Source organism: Cicer arietinum, chromosome 6, assembly GCF_000331145.2.
Source record: "Cicer arietinum cultivar CDC Frontier isolate Library 1 chromosome 6, Cicar.CDCFrontier_v2.0, whole genome shotgun sequence".
In the NCBI taxonomy this organism is placed as follows: domain Eukaryota; kingdom Viridiplantae; phylum Streptophyta; class Magnoliopsida; order Fabales; family Fabaceae; genus Cicer; species Cicer arietinum.
The window spans coordinates 17,508,704-17,515,823 of record NC_021165.2 but is presented as its reverse complement, the minus strand read 5'-3'; positions in this window follow the sequence as shown (position 1 = coordinate 17,515,823).

Here is a 7,120-nt window from a genome sequence, read left to right as displayed (position 1 = left end):
AAAATATAATGTGTTGATATATATTTATATATACGTCCACGTGTCATAACAGTTTATTAGCCTATTATTTTACGGGGACTAAATTCAAACAAAAAATATTACAAAAATCAAATTCAAAAGGTCGTATATTTATATAGACAAAAAATATGTTTAAAACTAGTTGATTTCCATTAAATTTAATTGTATTATACGTCTTCATCATGAAAAAATAATATATTTTTTATTTTATTTTATTTTATTTTTAACCGTTATTTCCATCCACATAACTTCAAATAAAGTTATTCTTAAATTAATGACATGCATTTTAATATGTAATATTACATGTGAAATTTTAAAATTGAATTTTTTTGTGGTATAATAATGTTAATTTCTTAAGAATAATGTGGTGTTATTTTGATTCTATGAGACTAAAAAAAATGCCAAAAAATACTGTGCAAATTAAAACTCGAAGAAAAAATTTATAAAAATTTAAATATGAAATTTTGTAAGGAATAAAAATACATTTAATTATAAAATAATAAGTGTTGTGTTTTAAATATTTTTAAATCTCACTCTAGATTAACTTCTTACTTTAAAACACATGCTAATAACAATACATTTCCTTAAAAATAACTATAAATTCATTTTAATTTTGAGATTTAAAATAGATTTTGATTCGAAGTGGGCTAATGCATAATACTCATGTTCAATAGATTAATCAATGGTCTACCTCAAAATAATGGTCTTGCTTATCTTGTAAGGGTTAGTTTTGGCAAAATGGCTATGAGGAATCCTACATAATGAATATAATGAATAAAATAGTTGTGTTTGGGATATTAGAATCGTTACATTTAAGACGTTAAAATTATTGGTTAAATTTGTATAAAATGAAAGTTAATTTGTCGATATGAACTAAACAAATACTTCATTAAGGCAAGAAACAAAAATAATTGCATTTAAAACAAATAAAATGTAAGAAAATATAAAAAATTAAGTATATATGAATATCACTTACTTAAATAAAAGATAATAAAAAAACAATTTGAATGAGTGGTTATAGAACAAATAAAGAGAGATTTTAGAGAGGAAGAAGGACTAGCAGTTTTTTTTAATAATTGATTTTTATTACAATAGACAAACACAACTTTTTATTTAAAATATATTTTAATAAATAATCTCTAAATTATTAAACGTCAATTTTTTTTCATAAACATAATCCAAAATATGAAGTATATATGGATATAACCCATGGGAAAAGGTGAATAAGGGAATTAGGTAGGGTGCTTTGTGCTTTTAGTTTTAGTTTTACTGAATCTCATTGTGTCGGTGTGGGAAAAGTTTAGTTGGGTTTTCACTTTCTAACTTCTAATAAAGACACACTTACTTTGACGTGTGATAGTAGTTATATCTACCATATTAGTACAAGATTCCTAATCAATTGAACTTTTCAAACGTTTTTATTAATTAACATGGTTTTGTTTTCTTCTTTGACTAAATAGTATATGCACTCTTGTACAGGCTGCCCGATATTCCATGCCAATCAAGCACCAAGCTATATAGTCTCTCTTGAACTCAAATACAGACATTTGTTGTACTCAACTATAAACAGATTTTAATTATTCTATCCACATTTAAGGATAGTATATATATATTCTGAACAACGTAGCTCTATTTTTTTTAAATCCATTTTGAAAATTATGAAAAACAAAGAGCTATTATCTCTATTTCACAGTAAATTTTATTTTTGTTCATTGCACGTTTATTAACAAATGGCTATAGATAAATAAAAAAATCATTTAAACAAACTATTCTTCTCAACTGTTACTACTTATATCCATATATAAGATTATAACTAAATTACGATAATTAAGAGATATAAGTGTTTGTCATGTATAAAGTAGAATTAATATTTTGAAAATAGTATTTATAATAATAATTAAATGATATAATTTAGAAATAATAATTAAAGTTATATTAAAATTTAATAACAATATTTATAAAGTAGCTTTTGTAAACTCGGACTTTCTTAAGAAAATCGTCATTTGTAAATGCGACTGGTAAGTAAGTATAAAAATATAATATTTTGATATATAGTTTTAAAAATAGAGTATTTTGGTTTTTTTTTTTTTTGAAAAAAAAGAATATTAAAAAAAACCCAAAAAATAAAAGGTTTTAGAAAAGAAATACTTTTGATTTATTTTTCTTTACTATATTACAAAATACCTTTAGTTTAAGGGAATTTAAAAACTGTATTAAATAAATATTTTCGTTGACTTAAATAAATTATTAAAATTGAATGCAATATTTGAGTTTCTTGTAATTAGAAAGATTTGGTATCATCAAGAAAAATAAACCCTGATGAGTTCTGTTGGAAAGTCTTCCATTATTTTCCACTCCATCCTTTCTTTTTTTCAAAATTTTCTTATGCTCTTATTTCTTAAACTATCAAAAACACCTAAGTGAGTAGTGTAAAAGTAAAGAATAATCGGTTTAGATCCTGATGTCAGACTTCAACTCATGTACATGAAATGTCAGTTGTCAGTGGCATGAAACATCAACGTCGGTTACAACAACCATGCTTACAGAGAGAGATAAATTGGAGTGGGGACCCATCGGTGATGTTTGGCAAGTTTACCCCATATTTCTTCACTATTTGATATCCTCATTCCTCATTCCTCATTACCCATCAAAAGGAAATTTTAGGGGAAGCTAGGTTGATAGCTTAAAGGCAAAATCATTTGTCCCACTGCACACCATTATTATTATTATTATTATTATTACAATAAAGTATAATATATAAATTCTATTGGTAAAGGGAATATTGATTACATTAAAAATTACAATTAAGATAATTTAAATCGAACTGATCCATTTAACTAGTTCGATCAAAAATTATATCAATATTTAGTATAATCAAACATGAAAATCGCCAAAAAAAAAAAATTAATATAAACTAAAAAACCGAACAAAAATTAGCAAAAAAAAATCGAAAAAATTAGCAAAAAAATCTGGCCGGTTTTGCCGTGGTTAGACAAGTGGTGGTCAACCCAAAAAATAGTAACAACTTTAAATTAGTCTTGATGAACCTTTTGATAAAGAAAAATATACTGTAATGGGTTATGTGAAAGAAACTTCATTAATCCTAGGTAGTAAGGTCCTCAAAATTTCATTATATGTTTGTTGTATTTGTTGTTCAATTCACGGTTAAAATTTGCAATGGCCTTTTTTTTATTAAACTGGATTAAATTTAGAATAATAAGAAATTCAGAAATTCATTGAGCTCAATGCTTCTTTCACATTTCTACTATTATCATTGAGTTACCTTGTGTACAGATAAGGCAAGGCAATGCTAGCTTAAGAAGTATAATTAGTCCCCAAACAAAGCGTGGTCCCTTCAAAAAAGAGCAATAAAGAATTGAGACAGAATCGTAAAACAGGGGATGGGTGATTTGTCCAGAAAAAATATGAATAATTTAATGACAGATCCAATTGCAACAATTCAACATTATTCATTTTTGTGTAGTGTTGAAACTAAAAGTATACAGAGAATACAGCTATTAACACCGACTCTTGTTTTGATTGACCATCAAGGATTATATAACATTTATATAATTTTTTTTTAAAGAATAATAATTTTATGAAGCAACTAAATCTGATGCAATAGAAGAAGTAATACAAGTAGAATAATCCTCAATCCAAATATTTGCAGTTCTTTTTACATACACATATGAAAAATTAGATAAATAAATGATAATATAACCGCAATCAACAATAATTAAGTCAACATAAGAGTGGTCAACATATCAGTATCATTTTCTTCCTCATAACAAGAGACCATAAAGGATTAATTAATACACCTCTTTTATTGTCAATTTTTTTTCCTGATAAATCATTTTGTAAAATCTTTTAAGTTAAAATAACATGCTTCGGTATACTTTTGATATTACATTCATATTAATTGAAAGATATATGTTTGTTAATATTAATAGACAACATAGAAACTTGTTAGAATCACGAAGTCTTACAATTTGTATTTAATCTTATTTCAAAAGTACAAAATTAATCCATTTGTAAAGTGATATATACATATGCTTTTAAAAATATATTTTTAGACATACAACGTGAGACTCTTGAGTCAGAGCACACATCCTAATGATATATGGATCTCCTTAGTGATTGATTATTGGGTAGTCCAACAAATCATTGTAAAACATATGAAATCATCTTATAATTTGGATTAAGACTAACTTAATTCTACAAAATTGATTTGAAAAATTAATCAAATCTCACTTATAAAACACATTTGCATATCATTATTCAAGTGAAACCCTCGACACCCGCATTGAGATGCAAGAATTAAGGGATAAAATATTTTTCAATCAGAAAAATTAACCATTAATCTTAAATATAATCACTTAAACTTTCGAAATTATAGTGATACATTGACTCTCTAAAACTTCAAATGCCTTAATTATGATAACCTTTAAACAGAAAAGTATATATAAAACAAAAAGTCTTCCATACTTAGTTAGAATTGAAATACCGTTCTCTCATTTTAAATTTTATTTATTAAAACAAATTATAGAAGTGCTATATTCAGAAGTGTTATACATACCGAATATTTAATTTTGGGAAATTTCAAGAAGCTCACGTGTTTCATTTATAAAAATAGGAAATAGTTTCAATTCCTGATTTAAGGGAAAACATTATGGGTAATATATTTGAATGACCAATAAAAAACCTTCATGATGGAAAAATATGTGTCATAAGTTGTATATTCATTAGCAATATTAATATGAAAAATTTACTGTGAATAGAGTTAAAAACAGGGGGTTCCATGAAAAATTCATTAAAAAACTATATCAAATCCATGTGTTGATGGGGTGGAATAGGTGAACAAAAATATTTTTCTTAAAAAAACTATATCATTGAATTCAGTCTACCACAATTCACGACTTTAGATGAATGATCCATAAATCCATCCAATTTGTTTTTGCACATTTGGAGATATTAGATTGAAATTTAAATATTTTAGCACAGAAAAAAAAAGGTAGAATATTGAAACGTATTTAATCAGAATATTGTAGAACAATTTAATTAAAGATTGTTATTATGGAACAAATTGTGATTAAGTACATATATGTAACAAAAACAGAGCATGCGTGTGAATTATAGTGAATACAGAATTCTCCTATTACCTTATGTAAAATTTCGATACTCTTAATAATTATAACAAATTAAAACCGTAAAATCCTTCCACTGTCTTTGGAATGATTGATCCTTTCTTCCCAAGCTAATCACTAAAAAGCAATCATGCTCAAAAGCGCAACCGCAAGTGGCAACAATAAGGCGGCGAAGCTCCGGTGGTGGCGGTGGCTCGCTTCGCTGTAATCTTCATCAATGGGATACAAGTTCCCCGGCGGTCCAGTTATGTATATGTAGGGTGTTGACGGCGGTGGAGGACAGTTTTGTGATGGCGGTTTCTTTGGAGATGGCGGTGGTGGTGACGGTGGCGGATTTGCCGGAGGTGGAGGCGGAGAGTAGTTGCCACATGGCGTGCACTTTATATCGGTACCGTTTGTAATTGCAGTCACTGTTGTCTCATCAAGTTTTCTTGATTCATCGGCGTTGACTTCTGAAGCGGTTATCATGTAAATAAGCATAAGGATCAAATTCAGGAACATTGGTACCTTAATTTGATGTCCTTTGATTAACATGGTGTTGTGTTTGCTTGCTTGTGTGAGAATGAGATTAATGGATTTGGAGAATAAAGGAGTGAGAAAAAAAGGGTGGGAGAGGTGAAGGATTTGTTACGTTTGGTGCATTGAAATAAACAAATAAACAAAAAAAGAGGTAAATTGATAAAATGATCTTTTGGGTTATGAGGATATGGTTTTCTAGAAGAGGGAAATTTGGATTTGATGCGTGAGTATTTATGAGTTCTTTTCACTTCTTGGTGTGTAAGTAACTTGTGGAAGAAGGGAAATTCAATTGTCAATAGCACGTGGCTTGTGTATATTGTTGGTTCCACATGCATATTCCTTAGTCCTTGAATAATTAAAATTGATTAGGCCACATTGGACGGTGTTAGTTTGGGCACAATATTTAAGTTCAGTTTTAGATCCCTGTATCATGCAATACTTTTGAGGTCAAATCAAAACTCATTTACACATGAAAAGTAGATTGCAACCTCCAGATCTGGGAACAATGTGCTAGTTCAATGTTTTCGATAAGAAGTTAGACGTGAGAGTAGATAATGTTGGAAATGATGATGATTTTAATAGAAGTTTGTTAAAAATAATGATGACATTTATAAGAGCTAGTGTTGTTGTGAACTGAAAATAAGGAAGTTCCACATAAGAGAGATATCACATACGAGTATGGTGGATGTATGGTACTCAGATGTGCCTCAATGATTGATACATTAATTTATAAGTCACCTAAAATGTTAATGTGTGTCTAAAAAATATAAAATGTATATGATCATCACTTTTATCTAATGATCATCCTACCTTCTTTAGTCTACGTCAAAAAATACTAGTTTTATTCTTTGATAGAAAATATAATAGAGTTGTAACCGCACCTTTCAACCTCAATTAGTTTGTGCATCACTTATCCCTTTTCCTTATCCTAGCTACTTCCTAATCCCAATCAAAAGGGCAAGGTAGGTTCATCTTTACTATCTTAGCTTGCAAATGCTAACGAGTCCCATAATCAAGGGCATCGTTTAACAAGTCTAACACAGTTTTTAATGCAAAATTGTGTAATTAATATATTGAGAAGAAACATCTTTAACTTTTATAAAAACAGTTATCTGATTTGAAATTCTTAAACACTAATTTTTGAAACATTTATAAGTTTTATTTAATACTTCATCTTGTTCTAAAATAATTAACATATTTACAAAAAGTTTTTTGTCTCAAATAGCAGTGGTTTTTAAATTTTAATATTATATCAATTATATTTTTTCAGTTTTACACCTGATAAATTTTTGATAAATTTTGTCTATAGATCTCTTTTCAAGAACATATTGTTAATCATCTTCAAGTTTTTAGTCAAATTAATATCTTAAACGACACCGATCACATCTTAAACGATTGGTGCTCTAACTTTTTTGTCATCAATCTCATACCACGCCATT